The 20648-nt window shown below is 38.4% G+C and overlaps 1 protein-coding gene across 1 annotated transcript in view; it reads right to left on the bottom strand.

The window, feature by feature from the left end:
- THSD7B (thrombospondin type 1 domain containing 7B) overlaps window positions 1-20648 on the bottom strand; it is a 914353-nt gene that overhangs the window by 407077 nt on the left and 486628 nt on the right. The gene's annotated exons all lie outside the window — the stretch shown is intronic.

Consider the following 20648-nt stretch of genomic DNA (forward strand, 5'->3'; position numbering starts at 1 on the left):
GGGAAAGAACAAAATATTGTTTAGTTCAGGGTTTTGCTGAGAAATAGAAGTATTAATAGGAACATCAATTAAAAAACAACTGATGTTCACTTTAATGTGTTGAGGCACTCATTTCACAATCTTTAGATGCCTTCTGAATCAACATCAACAACAAAAATCAATTATCGTTACAGTGCTTAGCAACTACTTCAATTACTATGTGGAAGATAGACTATTTGCACCGTAAATGCACACACAAATCTCTGACCTACAGAACTTATAATTAAGTAAGAAGAAAAGGGGCAGACATATATACAACTAGTTAGAAGACATTGCAGTGTGAGCAGTGTCAGAGAGAGACACGGTGCTAGGTGGGTATAGAAGAAACAGAAATCATTTTTGACTGTGGCAACCAAAGAGGGATCATGAAGGAGACAGATTTTTGTCTGCTTTGAGGGCCTTGATAGCTAAATAGAAAAAAAATCATATATATATGAATGAATCATATATATATATATATAATAGATAATATATATATATATATGAATGAAGCCATTTCAGGCCAAGGAAACACTTTGAAGAAAGGCACTGAGATGTAAGAGTGCAAGGCATTTATTTACAAAGACAGACAAGTAACTAACTACACTCAGAAGGAAGGTATGTGAGTATGGCTCTGGGTGTGAGCACATGGGAAAGGTGGGAGAGAGGGAGGAACACAGTGAGGGTTATAAAGAATGGAGAGAAAAGACAGTGTAGGAGAAGATGGAATAAATTGATAGGTTTGGTACAAATAATAGACCTACCCATATCAAGAAGTTAACTTATAGAAAGCCAGCACAATGAAATAAGAATTTATTAAAATTATATATGCTTTTAAAAAAAATCATTAATACTAGAAGACCCACAGTGAGAAGCAACTCAGCCACTATGAAAGCTTCCTTACTCTCTGTCTTCCTTTTCAGAGGGAACACTTTCAACTACTTCTGTATTTAATTTTTCTATGGTTACCTCCAAATCTATAAATACTATGCTTATGTCATTACTTCTTGATTTATGAACTTCAGACATTACCTATTGACTTTCTGCAGTAATTGACAATTTACTTTGTACCATCTTTCAATCTTTTATAATGATGTTTTTTATGCCTCTACTGGTTACTTAATAACCCATATTTTTTAGGCCCTACCCCTCACTCCTGTCCTCCATCAGACCAGTCACCAAGGCTCTGTGGAGCCCTCTTGGGTAGAGGAGCTTTCTCCTTGCCACCACCCACCTTCCTGCTACATTAGGTCATGGCTCCCAATGTCGTGTCATCAATTTCTCTACTTTTTGGTCTTACCCATTAATGTTCTGTCATTACCCATTAATGTTCTGTCATCCACTAATGTCCTCCACTAATGGCCCTCTCCTTTTGTTTCTGAGAAGGAATTAGGGCTTTTAAAATTCCTTTCCTATCATTTTGAATGAGATCCTCAGAAGGAGGAGAGACCAACACCTTTGCACATCTTATGACCTTGAACTGGAAGTTAAGGAGATGTATAGGATCTTTTCCATCTGTTCCCCCTAGATTCCCTCTTTGTTCTTCTTCAACCTGCTTTATACCCAGAGATGGGCTGCATTGGTAGCCTCCCGGCTTATTGGCTTCTGTTTGGGCTTTGCGAATGGGGGGATAGGACACACAAAAGAAAAGAAAAAAAGGGCAAGAGGAGGGATAGAGACATCAAGGTATTTATTCCACCAGATTCCATCCTCTGTATTGCCTCACATTGTCTCCCTATCTCTAACAAAAGCCACAGTTCCTATGGAGCGGCATTTGCCTGTAGCTATTAAATACTTTTCTTTCATTCCACTAAATGTTTCTCCCTCCATCAACTTTATGGCTTCTAACTTTCACTAGCCCAGGTCCTAAACCATCATACCCTGTTAGTCTACCCTAACACTTCTCATCCTTTGTAAATAGTCCCTTCATTAAATCTTCCTCAGTTGTCCCATTTGAGTGGGCTACCTCTTTCCTGGCAGAACATGCCAATAAAGTCAAAGGAGACATGCTGCTATTTGAAAGAGTAAATGCTATAATTGGCCCCTTTTTAAATGTAGTTAAGGTTCTGTGAAGAGTTTAGAAATAGATGCTTAAAAAGAAAAAGAGGGTTACCAAGATAGCTCTGCATCATAATAATACAAAAAGCTATCTTTATTTGGGTGGGAAGAATATTTTGTAAATAATTATGCCTTTAGGAAAAAGTCTCTTCCCCTACTCCCAATTAATGTCAATTATACTGTATTATCTCTGTTTAGCCTATACTGTACTATTTAGCCTCAGAATGTTTTCTTGAGTGTGGGTTTGTGTGTATGTGTGTTTTGTCCAAATATTATCTTAGGAGTCTGTAAATAAAGATTGAAAACAATAGAAAAAAACGAAAGGGATGCCTTCACCTCACATGGAGGGAGAATCCCTAAGGGAGACTACATATACAGCATGGATCAATACGTCTCCCTTTTACACTGAACATGCACATGCACACACATGCACACACCATACACATATGGTACACACTCGCATACAGAGGTAGTCAGCCTTTATGGTGTGACTGCAGGTAAAATAATCTAAAGTTTGAGAAAAATAGTTGCATTGATTTTCATGCCCTACAGATATTCAGATGGAGTTTCAAAAGGATGGATCCTCTAGTGAAAATCAACATTTAGTATCAAAGTAAGATTTTCCAGAGGAGAAACTGATCCACACTGCATAAATGAAGAAAAATGTATATGTCTTTGAAGAGAGAGAGTTAAGGGAGGATCTTAAGCTAGGGAAACAATACCAGAGATGTGTGAACTATCTGTTAAGAGTCTCTCTCTCTGTGTGTGTTTGTGTGTGTATGTGTGTGCATGTATATTTCCTTGAACTTTGCAATAGACATATTTAGCATTCAATTTTAAAGAATTTTCCTGTCCTTATGATGTAAATGCCTCAAATTATGGCCAAACCTATAGCAGACTCCTTTGCACACAACAGACTTAAGTGGTGTTGTGGGAAACTCAAGGGCAGGCAGTGTACACTTGAGATAGAGCAGTCAATGATTTTCTTATTTTGTTAGAGGTGTTTGAACCAGAGCAACTCCATCTTGAATAGGGGCTGGGTAAAATAATGCTGAGACCTACTGGGCTGCATTTCCAGATGGTTAAGGCATTCTAAGTCACAGGCTGAGATAGGAGGTCAGCATAAGATACAGGTCATAAAGACCTTGCTGATAAAATGGGCTGCAGTAAAGAAGCCAGCTAAATCCCACCAAAACCAAGATGGCCACAAGAGTGACCTCTGGTCATCCTCACTGCTATACTACCACCAGCTCCATGACAGTTTACAGATGGCATGGCAATGTCAGGAAGCTACCCTACATGGTCTAAAAAGGGAGGCATGAATAATCCCCACCTTGTTGAGCATATCATCAAGAAATAACAACATGAAGAAATAATAACATGGATTAAGCTGGAAACCATCATTCTTGGCAAACTATCACAAGGACAGAAAACCAAACACCGCATGTTCTCACTCATAGGTGGGAATTGAACAATGAGAATACTTGGACGTAGGGCGGGGAACATCACACACTGGGGCCTGTTGGGGGGTGGGGGCCTGGGGGAGGGATAGCATTAGGAGATATACCTAATGTAAAGTATCAGTTGATGGGTGCAGCAAACCAACATGGCACATGTATACTTACGTAACAAACCTGCATGTTGTGCACATGTACCCTAGAAATTAAAGTATATAAAAAAAATAAAATAAAATAAAGAATCCTCTCTTAGGTTCTGGATCCATATCCCTTTCCTGTAAAAATTTCACCTCATTTTGAACCCAGCATGAGGGTTGTGTCAAGGGAGAATAATAATTCCAGAAATCCAAAAGGTAACCAGCAACAAAAGAAGTAGAGTCTGAGGCAGCCCCCAATATCATGGTTTGAAGCCAGGTAAGAGAAGGTGGGCAAAGGCCAAGTAGTAGCTCTCAGAAAGTGATGTCAAACAACACCTCCTTTTCCACTGAATACTCAAGAAAAAGTGATTTTGGGAAGTAGCTATAGAGAGGGGAGGATAGTGGCTTTGCCACTGGACTATATTTAGATCACCTATGTGTGTAAAACATATTAAATATTTCTAGGAATTACCATCTTAATCTATGTCAGATCCATGCCTGGGCATTTTACGTATGCATATGCTACCTTATTTTATTATTATAACTTCTTATCAGATTCGTATTATTATTCCCATTTTACAGATAAGAAAATGGGGGGGTGGAAGAGGTAAATAATTTCCCAAAAATCACCTAGATAGAGTTAAAACTGTACTAGGCAGACATTTAGGCCCATGATATTTCCATTAAAAGAGACTTTATAGTATGATGAAGGGAAAGAGGGGAGCATTCGGGGGTGGGGGATTTGGGGGGAGGTAGTCTACATCACTGTCCTTCTGTTATTTTAAAGGAATGCTTCTTCCCTTCTAAGCAATTTTTCAATAGCACTCGCTTACAGAAGATTTCAGTGTTAAAAAAGTGCCATATTTGTAAGCTTTTGTGAGTGAAGTTTCCAACCTCATTAGGCCTATGAAGAAGAATAACAATAAATTAAAGTGCCTGTTTGCCAACATCAACAATTGCTCAAGCATGATTATGACTAATAAATAACTAGTTTAAATTCAGTTTTGATTTATGCATATTTTATCATCACTAAGTCATCAGGTATAATTAAACTTGTTTTTAATTATAGTCAAAAGAAATAACATTTAGAGAAGATGGTGACTTAAAGATTAAGAAACATATTTACCATAGAAAGCACATGAATGGGCTACAAACATTGAGAGATGTTTATAGATTCTTTGTGAAGGTCTACACTAGTCTTTTCCAGAAAGATGATAGCAAAGAGAGAAGAAATGAGTATGTAAAGAGACGCTTTGGGTGATTTGCAGGTAGGTAAGCTGGGGAACATCACACTGAATTAGTGTCATGAATGCTGAGCCCTGATGTCAGAGTTATTCGATTAATGAGCTACAATAAAGAACTGACTTACTAAGTTTGCAACTAATTTAAAATGTAAGAGTAGGGGGACAGCAAGTGGGTGGTAGAACAGGAGTGAACATAGGCACTGGCTGATAGGACAGGCAGGGTTGGAGATGAACGTGTGGCCAGGAAATTGGGGGCACTGCTAGAGGCAAGCATAGGTGCAGAGTAGATGCAGGATAGTTATGTACCAGCAATGCATGGCAGTTATTCCAGCAGCAACCTGCAGAATTCTAATAGATTTTAAAAATTAACCTTTAGGGGTTTCCCTTGTTTCTCAAATATTCCTATTACCCATTAAACATCAGTGGTCTATTATGCTTCACAGCCCCAGTATTGTTCCAGGCTTACCACCTTTTAACTCCTGGTTCTCACCCTGAAGTTCTCTTTCCTCCTCTTCACTTATATATACAATTCACCACTCAAAAACAAAACTGAACCCATCCTGGTGGTTCCTCTCTCACAAAGATTGAAGCAAAAGGATGACACCAATGCTTTTTATGATTAATATCACATTAATAGTCACACATTAAATACTTCCTAGGGTTGAGTTGCAACCCTAACACCTGTTAGACTTTAGGTTATTTGTTTGACCTTGCTAAGCTTCAACTTCCTAAGTTGTAAAACAGGCCAACTAAAAGTTTCTAGTTCTTATAACTGCTAGGAGGATTACATGAGATACTGCATGTAAAGCATGAACACATTGCCAGATGCAAGGAATTTTCTCTAGCATGTCAGTTCAAGAAAGAAAAGAAAGATTTTAAAAAATAGAAGAAAAGTTTCAATAGTTAAATTTTCTGTAATTTAGAAAAAGAAAAAAATGACAAACCAGCTTTCTATTCAGAGCTGAGTCTCATTCCTGTTTTGTACATCTAGGAGCAGACAACGAATGGCTTAAAACCATTCCATGTTCCTGGTAAATTAAACTACAATTGCAAGGCAATTAGTACCTACAACCACGTTCTCATATTATTGGAGAGGAATGGATAGGATGGTCAAACATCCTGTTTTCTCACGGCAATTTTAGCCAATACCTATTATCTTAGCTTAAATAATAATAACTCCTCCATTCACTCTCATAAATGTCTTGGTTTGTATGAAACATTATATGATCATTCAAAGACTATCACCCCCATGTGCATGTATAATAAGAAAAATGTACATTTTATTTCTCATTCCAGCACAGGATTGCATTTCAAATGTGTGGAAAAGGTAGACTGACTGCACTGCTATTCTTAAAATTATCTACTCAACAGGATCACTGGACCTTTTTATTTCTTGCCACAGAATTCTGCTTGCATCATTCAAACATTCAAAGAAGGCTGTTTTGGGTTGGTTCCAAGTCTTTGCTATTGTGAATAATGCTGCAATAAACATACGTGTGCATGTGTCTTTATAGCAGCATGATTTATAGTCCTTTGGGTATATACCCAGTAATGGGATGGCTGGGTCAAATGGTATTTCTAGTTCTAGATCCCTGAGGAATTGCCACACTGATTTCCACAGTGGTTGAACTAGTTTACAGTCCCACCAACAGTGTAGAAGTGTTCCTATTTCTCCACATCCTCTCCAGCACCTGTTGTTTCCTGACTTTTTAATGATTGCCATTCTAACTGGTGTGAGATGGTATCTCATTGTGGTTTTGATTTTCATTTCTCTGATGGCCAGTGATGGTGAGCATTTTTTCTTGTGGCACATATACACCACGGAATACTATGCAGCCATAAAAAATGATGAGTTCATGTCCTTTGTAGGGACATGGATGAAATTGGAAATCATCATTCTCAGTAAACTATCGCAAGAACAAAAAACCAAACACCGCATATTCTCACTCATAGGTGGGAATTGAACAATGAGAACACATGGACACAGGAAGGGGAACATCACACTCTGGGGACTGTTGTGGCATGGGGGGAGAGGGGAGGGATAGCATTGGGAGATATACCTAATGCTAGATGACGAGTTACTGGGTGCAGCGCACCAGCATGGCACATGTATACATATGTAACTAACCTGCACACTGTGCACATGTACCCTAAAACTTAAAGTATAATAATAATAAATAAAAAATAAAAAAAATTAAAAAAAAAAAAGAAGGCTGTTTTGCGTCCCTCAACAAACCTGTTTGTGAAACATGGAATTAAAAATTAATGGGAAAAGAGAGTATAGGACTTACCTCAAAATAACCATAGCTACTCTATATGTGTTATTATAACAGAAATATCACAAATGGATGCCATAATACTGAAGAGACTTGGCATTTATTCAAAAAGGAGCATTAATATGAGGGGAAAACAACTTGGACTTGGAAAAAATTCCAAATTGTCATTAAGAAGGCTGTTTCTGGCTGGGCGCGGTGGCTCACGCCTGTAATTCCAGCACTTTGGGAGGCTGAGGTGGGCGGATCACGAGGTCAGGAGATCGAGACCATCCCGGCTAACACAGTGAAATCCCGCCTCTACTAAAAATACAAAAAATTAGGCATGGTGGCGGGTGCCTGTAGTCCCAGCTACTCAGGAGGGTGAGGCAGGAGAATGGCATGAACCTGGGAGGCAGAGCTTGCCGTGAGCTGAAATTGCGCCACTGCACCCCAGCCTGGGCAAGAGAGCGAGACTCTGTCTCAAAAAAAAAAAAAAAAAAAAAAAAGGCTGTTTCTAAGTCAATACTATAGACAGCAAAGATGGCAGTACAATATTAGGCAGCCTAAGTTTATTCACCTTTAAATCTGTGACTGAGTTATCAGAGTGAAGCATTTACCACATACAGTGTTGTCATCATTAATAAATATTTGTGAGGTACCTGCTACATGTAGGCAACTCACCTAGGTGCTGGTGTTATGCTGAAATGTACATACATGCATTATTAAATCTACCCAGTGCGGCAGAAGTGAAACTTGACAGATGGATAATAATGTAAAAGATCTCTATAAGAGATCAGAAATGATAATATGAACTTTGTATTTATTATCCAAATCCATCAATCCAATATGTTCTCTCTTTGTTCAAGGAGAAATGGAGGCTTAAGTGCTTAAAAAAATGCAATGCCCTAGTAGAACTATGAGTAGGAAGGTTTTATAGAGTTCCTTCCTATCCATCTTGGTGTTCCATATATAGAGCAGATACATCAACAGCAGCATCTTCCCCTAAAATTCTCTCCCAGGCTAAACCTTGAAGTACTTCAAAATGAACACTGAGCTAAAGATTCTATCTATCTATATACAAATGAAATTAGGCGAAATTGCAAAGCTTTTCTGCTTTCCAGGAATGTTAAAAATAAGCTTCAGGATATCCATATACTTCTTTCATTTTGAAATACTGCCTGAAAAAATGTACTCTATATTCTTAAATTTTTATAATCATCATTCATTTTGCAACAGAAGCCAAATTCAATGGATCTGGCAACAGACAAGACCTTCAGGGCTCTGATTTCTAATCCCATCTCATTACTGAATTGCTATATGACCTTGGGCAAGGCACTTAACCTTTCAGAACTTCAATTTTCTTACTTGTCCTATGTGGGTAATACTGCTGAGACAATTCACAGGACAGCTGTTAGGAATGCTTAATTAAGTGGGATTTAAAGTTTTTCTCAAATGCTATATATATGTGTATGTGTGTGTATATATATATATTATATATATAGTGAACTTGAAATTTTTTATATGAAAGCCCTTTGTATAGACTTAAGAAAGAGCAATTCATGTTTATATCTGCATACACTATCCAGGATAAGAGTCAAGGCAAATACAAACTTCCTGTAGCAGACGCAACACACTCAGAAGCCCAGGCCATAGTTCTAAATTTCCAGGGACTCCTTCCAATATCCTCAGCTTTCTATCCCCAACCACTGCTGTTCTTAAAACATCCCCAATTTAGAGAGAGCTAACCTTATCAAATAGTGACCCACTTTGAGTCTGCCCTTCCTCAGTCTCTACATATCACAACTGAAGTCATCCATAGCTGATCTCATTGTGTCTAATTCCAGCTGCATATCAGAATCTCAGGGATCCTTTCTCAAATTCCTAGTGCCCCACCCTACTCTCAGAAACCCAAACCAATTAAAGGACAATCCCTGATGGGTGGAGCTGAAGTATTAGCATGTTTTAAAAAAATCCCCAGGGAGGAGAACCACCGATTTAGCACAACTAAAGAAGAGTTTCTTATGCATCCAATAAGTAAAACAGGAAAAAGACCATATGGCATGCTTAACCAAGCAATAGAAAACAAAGGAACACTAGCTAAACCATTACTGCTCTCAACCCATTTAAAAAATACGACCTGCCCTCTAGCTAAGTCTATCATAAAGGGTATAATTGGAATTGTGCAGTATAAACAAGGAAGGTTAATAACAACACCTATAATGATAAGTTGCACTTGTCTTTTCTTCTTGTCAATGTGTTATGTGTTATGAAATGACAGGGATTTTTTTTTTCCCCCAAATCCTGACCCCTTTCATTTTAGCAGAGGAAGTGACTATAGCTGCTTGCTACAACAAGGTCCCCTAATGTGTTGCATTCTGTCAGCATTAAGACTGAAATACACTGAAACACCATTCTGCATGGGATACAGACAGGTTTTGAGAGGCACAAATGTCATCTAAGATATAAGCTGAAAAAATACTGCTGGAATTGAAGCTGAAGATGCTGTCATCATTATTAGGCATGAATATTGAACTACATATCTGAAAACTGCTTTAAAACAATTCATGTTGCCCTACTCTATAAATGCTTTATGTCCTTAAGCATGCTATTCAGGCCGACCATTGTGCTGATAGCTTGAGAGAGAAGCTAGCAGAGTGAGGACACAACTCAGAAAGGGCACAGATAGCACCACTGGGTCCTTGCATCCTCAGCTTTTACAGGACAGTGAAGTGTATCACTGGACCACTTGCTGTTAGGGAGCTTGCCATGTTCTGCCCATCACTCACTATGGCTCAACCACAAAAATCCTGGGCTTTTTTTTTTTGACAAACTTTCCTCAATGTCCTTTCCATGATGGGTCTATATGGAAACATTGGTTTTCCAAATGTAAGGTGAGGGAAATTACTCAGACATTAAATATCAGTTGTCATATTAAAATTTTTGTTTTGGAGGTGGTTGTAAAACATGACTAAAGGAAAATAACTCTGTGAATACAAACTAATTAAAATTAGGCTTTTTATTTTTAAACATAAATTTTAGCACAAGATAGACACTCAATTATCTCTTTTATGCATAAGGTACATGTTAATGCTTGTATTGCTGTCACTACTTCTGCAGTGTCAGCATGGTCACTAGTGTTTAAAACTTCTCTTTTGGCTTTATGTTGATGAAATAATGCGACTTTTTAGAATCAGTAAACCTAGAGCCCAAGGTCTGTGAACCTAGAAAAATTACTTATCTCTCAGTACATCAAAGGGCAATAATAAGACTTGATTTGGGGGCTTTGAAGAAGAATAATAAGGTAATGAAATATCAAGTAGTTAGTTCAGGGTTTGGCATCTAGTCAGCATGTAAAAATGTTAGTTGGGAGACAGGTTAGCGTGCAGGATAGGTTAAGCATATTTCTTCTTTCTTCATCTAGATGACCCCTATACTTCCTTTGAGATTGAGCAGAGGGTCACCACTTTCAAGAAGTTTTTTCCACCCCACTCTCACCTAAGCATCCCTCTTCCCATGTTCCTACACCTCCACAAAGAACTCTGTCGCATCCTGTTGTCTTTTTGACTCTCTGTCTTTGAACAGTGAGCCTCTCTAGGTCTTATTGTAGTGCTTAAAGCCTAGTAAGGGCCAGGCAAGGTGGCTCACACCTGTAATCTCAGCACTTTGCAAGACTGAGGTGGCAGGATTGCTGAAGCCCACAAGTTTGAGACCAGCCTAGGCAACATAGCAAGACCCTCATATCTACAAAAAACAAATAAATAAAAATAAAATAAAATAAACCTGGTAGGCATTAGTAAATAATCATTGAACAAATAAAAGAGTGAATGAGTGAAAAAAATGACCGAATTACCATATAGCCATTTAAAACACATTATTCTTCTGAATGAGAAGATGGAGACATTAGCTTCCAACAATATAGGAAACTGCATGTCTAGAGAACCTCTGCTGAAAGGTTTGTTTATTTATTCATTTTTTGAGACAGCGTCTCACTCTGTCACCTAGGCTGGAATGCAGTGGCAAGATCATAACTCACTGCATCCTCAGCTTCCCAGGCTCAAGCAATCCTCTCACCTCAGCCTCCAGAGTAGCTGGGACTACAGGAGTGTGCCACTGCACCTGCCTTATTATTGTTTGTTTTTTATAGAGACAAGGTTGTCCTTTGTCGTCCAGGCTCATCTTCAACTCCGGGGCTCAAGGAATCCTCCCGCCTTGACCTGCCAAAGTGCTGGAATTACAGGCATGAACCACCATGCCTGGACAATTTTTACCTTTTTAAGAAATTTTTTAACAAATCAAATGAACCCAGAGTTCACATATGCCAGCTTCCATAACCATCAGTATATGACCTACCTTGTTTCAACTATACCCGTGCCCACATACACATGCAGATTACTTTAAAAAAATTCAGAAAGCACATTATTTACATGCAAATATTTCAGAATATATTTAAAAGACAATAACTCTTTAAAACTGTTTTTAATATCATAGTAATATGTTATACATACTTATACCAATTCTCTTAAAATATTAATAAATATCTAACCATTATTTGGGCTATAATTTGTTGACATGTCCTATAAGTTCCTTCTCCTTTTATTTTTGTTTGCCTTGCAATTCTCTTTGAAATGTTTTTAAAGTGTTTTATAAATCCATACCTAAAATAGCATTAAAGTCAGGAGACGGTTTGGAGCACTGGCCCTTGGGAAAATTTCTCCATCACTGATAGTGAAAGCCTGGGATTTACTGGATAAGAGAAATCAGGAAAGAGGAGGCAAAACCTACAACCTCCACCACACACACACACACGCACGCACCCACACGCACACACACAAATAAAGAAAACCCAAGATGAGAACTATTTATAGGTGCTCTGAGTTCTAGAAGAAGAATACTGAAATATTCTAAGGAGAGGATACCGTTCTACAAATTGAAGCTACAACCAAACAAAAGAAATTATTCCTGACCTCAAGGACTTTTCATTCTGGTAGAGGGAGAAAGGCAATTTGAAAATAAATAAGCTAAACATTTAGTGTTTCATACAGTAATTAAATACTGTGCAAAAAATACTGTGCAAAGCAGCAAAAGAAACTAGCATCAGATTGAACAGGCAACATACAGAATGGGAGAAAATTTTTGCAATCTACCCAACTGGCAAAAGTCTAATATCCAGAATCTACAAGGAACGTAAACAAATTTACAAGAAAAAAACAACCCCGTCAAAAAGTGGGCAAAGGATATAAACAGACCATTGTCAAAAGAAGATATTTATGCAGCCAACAAACATATATAAAAAAGCTCATCATCACTGATCACTAGAGAAATGCAAATCAAAACCATAATGAGATGTCACCTCATGCCAGTCAGAATGGCAATTATTAAAAAGTCAAGAAACAATAGATGCTGGCTAGGCTGTGGAGAAGTAGGAACGCTTTTACACTTTTGGTGGGAGTATAAAGTAGTTCAACCATTGTGGAAAACAGTGTGGTGATTCCTTAAGGATCAAGAACCAGAAATACCATTTGACCCACCAACCCCATCACTGGGTATATACCCAAAGGATTATAAATCATTCTACTATAAAGATACATGCACATGTATGTTTATTGCAGCACTATTTACACTAGCAAAGACTTGGAACCAACCCAAATGCCCATCAATGATAGACTGGATAAAGAAAATGTGGCACATATATACCATGGAATACTATGCAGCCATAAAAAGGAATGAGATCATGTCCTTTGCAGGGACATGGATGAAGCCAGAAGTCATCACTCTTAGCAAACTAACGCAGGAACAGAAGACCAAACACTGCATGTTCTCACTCATAAGTGGGAACTGAACAAAGAGAACACATGGACACAGGGGAGGGAACAATACGCTTCGGGACCTGTCGGGGGTTGGGGGGGACATGGGAGGGAGGGCATTAGGACAAATACCTAATGCATGCGGGGCTTAAAACCTAGATGATGGGTTGACGGGTGCAGCAAATCACCATGGCATATGTATACCTACATAACAAACCTGCACATGTATCCTGGAACCTAAAATAAAAAAAAAAATGTGCAGAAAAAAAAAAAAAGATCATGGTATGTGTGTCTGTGTGTATCTTTCCATGTGTGCCTGTGGCGGGTGGGGGGCAGGGCGAGTGGTGGCAGGGGAGAAGGTTTTGCAATTTTAAATTTCAGAATCTTCAATGAGAAGGGAATATTTGAGTAAGAACTTGAAGGAGGTAGGAGGTCATCTGATGTAATATATGGGGAAGGACAGGTCAAGGCAGAACTGATATTATGTGCCAAGGCCCAGAGTCAAATTCCAGACAGAGCAACAGCACAGGTGTGGCTGGATCATTGAGAGGGAATGAGAGCAAAAGAGGACCACTTCCCCACATAAACACACACACAGAATTGGATTTCTACCTGGAACCATATTAAAAATAAATTAGTAAAGACTTTGATGTAAAAATTTCAGAAGAAAAACATAGGCTAATATCTTTATATCTTTAGGATAAAAAAAGTATTTTAAAACATAAAAAATAAAAGCCATAATGTAGTTGGATAAATTCAACTACATTAAAATTAAGCATTTCTCTTCCCCAAATGACAAGCTTCATTCTGAATGGGGATAATTTTACTACATGGAACCACAAAAGTTTAATATGGAGACTATAATCTTCAAAACAGTAAGAAAAACAATTCAACCATGTCAGTCATTTACCAAGTGCTTTACATGAATCAACTCACTCAATCCTCATAAGAACCTATAACAATTACTCTTGTCATTCCCATTTTGCAGGTAAGAAAATGGAGACACAGAGAGCTTCTGTTCCTCATGCAATGTCCCAGTAAGTGGTTGAGAGACTTTGGAACCCAAGCAATGTGGGTCCAGAGTGTGCATTCCGCTTTGTTGCCTGTCACAAAAATGAACCTCTCCCTGGTCCTATTCCCTCCAATCCTTAGATGTTCTCAGCTGAAGAAATGCAATCCAATAAAATAATCTGAGTTAATGGCAACTCTTCCCAGAAATTAAAACTCAAAGCCAGTTAGGATCCTGGCCTGGAGAGAAAGCCAATAAAGACTGGGACCAGCATCACGGATGGGCAGGTGATCTGTGCAGTCTCAGGGGTGGTTTAGGGCTCTGTGACAATAGTCTTGAAATTCTCAATAATTTTTTGAACACTGAACTCCACATTTTCCCATTTTGCACAGGACCCTCAAATTTTGTCACTGATCCTGATAAGAAGAGATGGGAACGTGGGGACTTTGTGAGATACCCTGGATCTTTGGAACCATTTTACTCCTTAGAAGCTCACACTCAGAAGAGGTGGCTAAAAAGGGTCTGTGCCTTGCTGAAATCCAGCCAATTGCTAACTACTGTTTCTATTAAATTTGTTGAGCAGGGAAGAGTGTTTGCATAATCATCCAGTTATGTGAATTACACAGGATGGATAGATGAAAAATTGAGCGCACTCCAGGTCATGAAGACATGCTATTAAACACTATCGAGTTACGATAATTCATATGCTTACCTATTGCTGTGGTTTCAATATTTGCCCCCTCCAAAACTCATGGCAAAAGTGAATCCCCTATGTGGCAGAAGTGAGAGGTGGCTCCTTTAAGAAGTGACTGGATTTTATTTATGGATTAATGGGATTACGGATCACGGGAGTGGGACCGGTAGCTTTATAAGATGCCAAAGAAAGACCTAAGTTCACATGATCAACCCTTCACCATGTGATGCCCTGTGCCACCTTGGGACTCTGTAGACTCCCCACGAGCAAGAAGGCTCTCACCAAATGCGCACCCTCGCCCTTGAACTTCCCAGTCTCCAGAACTGTAAGAAATAAATTTTGTTTCTTTATAAGTTACCCAGTTTCAAGTATTTTGTTATAAGTAACAGAAAACAGACTAAGATAACTTCAATTCCCCTTTTCTATTCAAGAAAATATTTTCCTCATTTCTTGCCCAGATAATTGAATGGTCCCCTAATTTTTCCACTGGTTTCCAAATGTCGTCTCACCTCATTATTTTCTATACTATTTTCTTTTTCTAAAACATAAATGTGATTTTATCACACTCATGGTTAAAATTTAAATTCCACCAGAATTCCAGATAAGATACAAACTTGGTAGAATGTCTTCACGAGCGGGTACCTGCATATCTCTTTATTTCTTATCATTCCCCCATATGGGTTGTGTATCCGAAGCATCATTAGCCACCTGTAATTCATTCAATTACAAAGTACTCTCACACAGCCAAGCTTCTGCACACATATCTCCTCTGCTACTTACTACTTGTAAATATCTATTCCATGTTTACCTGGTAACTCCTGATCTACTAAGTCTCACCTCCCCAATCACAGGACTCCCTTCTTTCTGGCTCCATAATGTCCTGTACTCATTCCTGTTATAGAAAACATGTGTTTGCATGCCTGAATTTCTATTTAAGTGCTCCGTGATAAAAGTAACCTCATTTTATTCATCTTAATGTAACTAGCAGTTGGCATAAAACTTGGTATACAGTAAGCCCTAGAAAAAGGTTTACTGACTCATCCATTATTATTCATTCAACAAATATTTAGGCAATTACTTTGTGGCAGTCACCATTCAACATGTTTCAGCAGAGAACAAGACATGGAACTTCCATTCTAGTTGGGATAATGATAATTGCTGTGAGAAAATAATACAGAGTAAAGAAGAAGAAAAAAAAACAGGAAGAAGGGGGATTTTTAAATAGGGTAGTCAGAGACAGACACTCTGAGGCAATGGCATTTTAACTGAAAACAAAGTGTTGAATAAAAGCACCCAAGGGCCAGGCACCACTGGAGGTCAGGAGTTTGAGACCATCCTGGGCAACACAGAGAGATTCTACCTCTAAAAACATAAAAACAATCAGGCGTGGTGGCACGCACCTGTAGTCCCAGCCACTCAGGAGGCTTAAGCCCAGGAGTTTGAGGCTGCAGTGAGCTATGACTGCATCATTGCACTCCATCAGGTGACAAAGCCAGACCCTGTTTCTAAAAAAGTGAAAATTTTTAGAAAGGCACCCAGGCAAAAGGCTAGAAGAGATTCCCAGAAAGAGGGAGAAGTAAGTGAAAGTCTGAATGAGATGGAAAAAACCTTGGTCAGAAAGGAGGCTGACATAGCTAAAGGGAAGTAAAGGAGGCAGTGGAAAGTATTAGGGTGAGAGTTCACCAAGTCGCACGGCACCAGACAGCAAGGGTGGAGTCCTCTTAATGATGCCTTCCATGTGAAGGGAGATCCACTTCCATAGTAGTTCTTGTGCCTCGACTCTCTATACCTCCCTCACCTACATCTCCTGTGGAGATGTAAATCATGACTTTGGCAACAAGAAACTGATACGTTTCTTGTTATGATATGCTCTCTCCTTTTCTTTCTTTGGGATACGTCTGCTCAGAAAATGCACATATTCTTCTGTCTTCTCAGCTGTGCTCACCCAAGAAGAATGTTTTGCTATTCAGCATAGGCTGTGGCCAGGTAGGAAAGCCTGTCTAATTCTGGGGTTGAGAAGCAGCTGATATTTTGATCTCCCTCTGCTTTGATTAACTCTCAGTTGTTTCTGATTTTGGGTGGAAGGAAAGATAGTTTGGGAAAAGATGGAATTCTTCAAGGTTCAAGACCATGTATGACCTTGTTGGTCATATATAATGTTATTTTATATTCTTGCAATGTTTACATTCTTGCAATGTTACATTGCATGTTTACATTCTTGCAATGTTACATTGCATGTTTACATTCTTGCAATGTTACATTGCATGTTTACATTGCAAGAATATAAAATAACATTATACGTGATAAACAGATCCTAATGTTTAAATACTAAACATTATTATTGTTCCACTATGAGAGCCCCCCTCTCACTCTTTCTCTGTCTCGACATACACACGTACACACACACACACATACACACTCACATAAACATACACACTGCTAAGTATCTTCTGTTTATAAAATTCATAATGTTTATGGCTTGAGCTTAAATAGTCATGAATCCTACAACTTACTTGGGGTAGCAAAAATACATAATGGAGAAAATTATCACATATTGAGCAACTTTGCATGGGATAAGAAAGCCCTATGAAGTTAAGTTGTCTTACAGATATTACATGTTATATCTATGTTACACATGAGCATATAGTTTCAGAGATGTTAACTAAAATTCAAAATACTGCGAAAAAGTGACAATACCAGGAGTCCACCAGAAGTCTGTTAGATTCTAAAAAAGGTCAAGCTCTTCCCAGTACCCATGAACAAATAAGACAGAAGCTTAAGACAGAATATAATTCAGTGCGAAACTAAATATAATCAAACATCCACTCAAAAGCATTGTGGTCATTCAGCAATGAGAGAGGATATTGCTGGCTCAAGTTAGAAATTAACACACTTGCAACAGAGCTTGTCACCACATTCGTGTGATCTGTATTCCTTTGGTTATCCATAAGGTCTCAAAATACAATATGACAAACATATTTTAGATATCAGCAAATTAAATCTAACTTGGAAAGATTTCAAAAGGCAGACAGTCTATCATTCCTAGCATACTTATTTTTGGATATTTTATTTATGATCATTGAAAGCATGTCATGCAAGAAATATTCTATCTGAACCATCTATATGTAGCAACTTAATTTCAAAACAACTTCAAGAGATTCACAGACTATCCAGGGCTGATTTTTCTACTAGGGGACACTTAAAAGTTGTTTGTCTAAACCATGAGCAATCTATTTCATTTAAGCATAAAGTAGCTTGTTGATTTTTTAACCATACATAAATTATTTGATGTTTTTATAAAACCTGAAGTTTCAAACTGACATATTAAGATCCCAATGTTTAACTCCACCTCGAATTCTAGGCTTTACTATAATAATATAAATTAAACACTTTATAAATCTACCATCACATTAGCTAACCCAGTGAGTCAAAAACCTCCGGAAACCACACTCTAATTTAGAAATCACATTGAAATGGGACCAAAGCCAAGGAAGCAAAAAATAACTAATTTATTCCTTTTAATTGCAGAAGATTATTTAATAAACTGAAGGAAACACCCCAGGTAAATCAAAGCTAATTTATTCAATTTCTTCATAGGAAGTACATCAAAAGACTAAAAATATACTTCTAATTAGAATGGGTACCTTGGTTTCTATAAAACAACTCATTTACCTCTATCGACATATAAGAATCATATTATATTGTCTGCAGAGAATTCTATAGATATGAGAATGAAACCAGCCAGAAGCAAAAGCATTTTGTAAAGAAAGAACACTCATATTGAAGGAAACACAGATTTTTGCCACCAATGCTAACAATAAATCATTTTAAATATCCATGTGCCATAGGATTTATTTATGGTAACATAGCCTGGCTGTTCCACGAAGGAAATTAATAGTGCTTTAAAGTCACTATTAGATATAAACTAAGACAGCATAGTATTGCATTTCAGGTGTAAAGAACAGAACTCCACACACTAAACCTACATTTGCTTATTTTTCTGCTTTTTAAATTTATTTTGTTTTCTTTGGTATGTTGGTTTATTTTATAAGACAACCAAACAGCACTGTTTATCATAGACCACTGATAGGAATCACAGCCAAGGCATTTTGGTAAGAATGCAAGTACACACAGACTGCATATTTTGCTTGTTTGAAGTAAAATATCGCTCAGATCATACTCAGAGTGGCTAATATCAGACTCAGATCATACTCAGAGTGAGTACCTCATTCTCACAGTTTCTATTCCACATGAAGGTGTTATTCTACTGCATTTCTATTCTCTGGAGCTTCATTTTCCTTTTCTATATTTCTACCTAATTCACAACAGCCCTTTTCTCAAACCAAAGCTGTGAAGTAAAAAAAAAAAAAAAAAAAGCAAGCCTTTTCTATTGGAAACATGCTAGTCTCTTCCAATAGTTCAGCACCCAGAGTGTAACTGGTGGAGGCACAAGAGAGGGATGAGCCAGGTTCTGAATTCCCTCCAAAAAGTGGAGCTTGAACCAGTTGGAGAGGCCAACCTCCCTGCGGAACACCACGAGCCCTCTCCAGAGGGATGCTCCTGCATCATTCTCTGCCACCTTTGTGCATCACTGTCCCCTCTCCTTCCACATGAGTCTCTGGCCTCAAGGGCTGCTCCAACAGGCTTCTGAGCCACTGAGGGACCTGGCACAAAAGTATTATACAAACCGGGGCCAGGCACAGTGGCTCACACCTGTAATCCCAGCACTTCAGAAGGCTGAGGCAGAAGGACAGCAAAAGGAGTTCCAGACAAGCCTGGGCAACATGGCGAGACCCCATCTCTACAAATAAATAAATAAATAAAGGGCCAGGCATGGTGGCTCATGCCTATAATCCCAGCACTTCCAGCATTACTTCCAACTGTAATCTAAACTGTAATCCCAGCATTTATAGCTCCCATCACATCCATAGGGTTTTTTTCTTACATTTGGACATCTGCCAGATCTGTTATAAATTCCCATCAAGCCCCCCAACCCTTTTTTTTTTTTTTTTTTTTTGAGACAGAGTCTCGCTCTGTCACCCAGGCTGAAGTGCAGTGGCATGATTTCAGCGCACTGCAACCTCCGCCTCCCGGGTTCAAGTGATTCTCCTGACTCAGCCTCACGAGTAGCTGGGACTACAGGCATGTGCTACCACATCTGGCTAATTTTTTGTATTTTCAGTAGAGACGGGGTTTCTCCATGTTAGCCAGGATGGTCTCAAACTCCTGACCTCGTGATCCACCCGCCTCGGCCTCCCAAGGACTGGTATTACAGGCGTGAGCCACTGCGCCCAGCCAAGCCCCCTTTTACCTAATGTAGCTTAAAGTTCTTTGATCCTTAAAAACTAAAATAGATTTGATTAAAACAACACAGTAGGTGCTTGTCACACATTTCTTAAACAATCTGTTGGTCTGTGGTTACATCCAATGCTTCTCCAATATAGTGGTTTTCAAACTTTAGTGTGTCTTAGAATCACTAAGGAAGTTAATTTAAAAATGCAGAGTTTTAGGCCCCAGTTCCAACTTCAAAATCAGAATCTCTTAGGGTTCTAGCAAGCATACCACACAGATCTGAGCTGAAGGTTTGTGGACCACATTTTCAGAAACCTGTTCAATTACTTTAAGTTTTACCCATGGGTCAGTCTAGGACACTAAAAGATTGCACATGACCACAATTTTGCATTTCACCTTATATATGGCCTTGGGTTTTTATCAAGAACGAAACCCTATCAGACAGTGCATTGCATTTCCCATAACCATATGGTTGAAAACAGTAACTACTACCCCAGTTGGTGACTTTGAAGCACGAGTGGGAAATGACTTTAAGAAATTAGCAATTCAATAGGCTTTGCTTCCCTGAGATAGTCATACAACTTCATTACAGATAATAGACAGACTGATAGACAAATGAATGAACAAACAAGTACACAAAAAATAAATAAAAATGATAGAATTTTTTCCCTTTTAACCAC

Source organism: Pan paniscus, chromosome 13, assembly GCF_029289425.2.
Source record: "Pan paniscus chromosome 13, NHGRI_mPanPan1-v2.0_pri, whole genome shotgun sequence".
In the NCBI taxonomy this organism is placed as follows: Eukaryota; Metazoa; Chordata; class Mammalia; order Primates; family Hominidae; genus Pan; species Pan paniscus.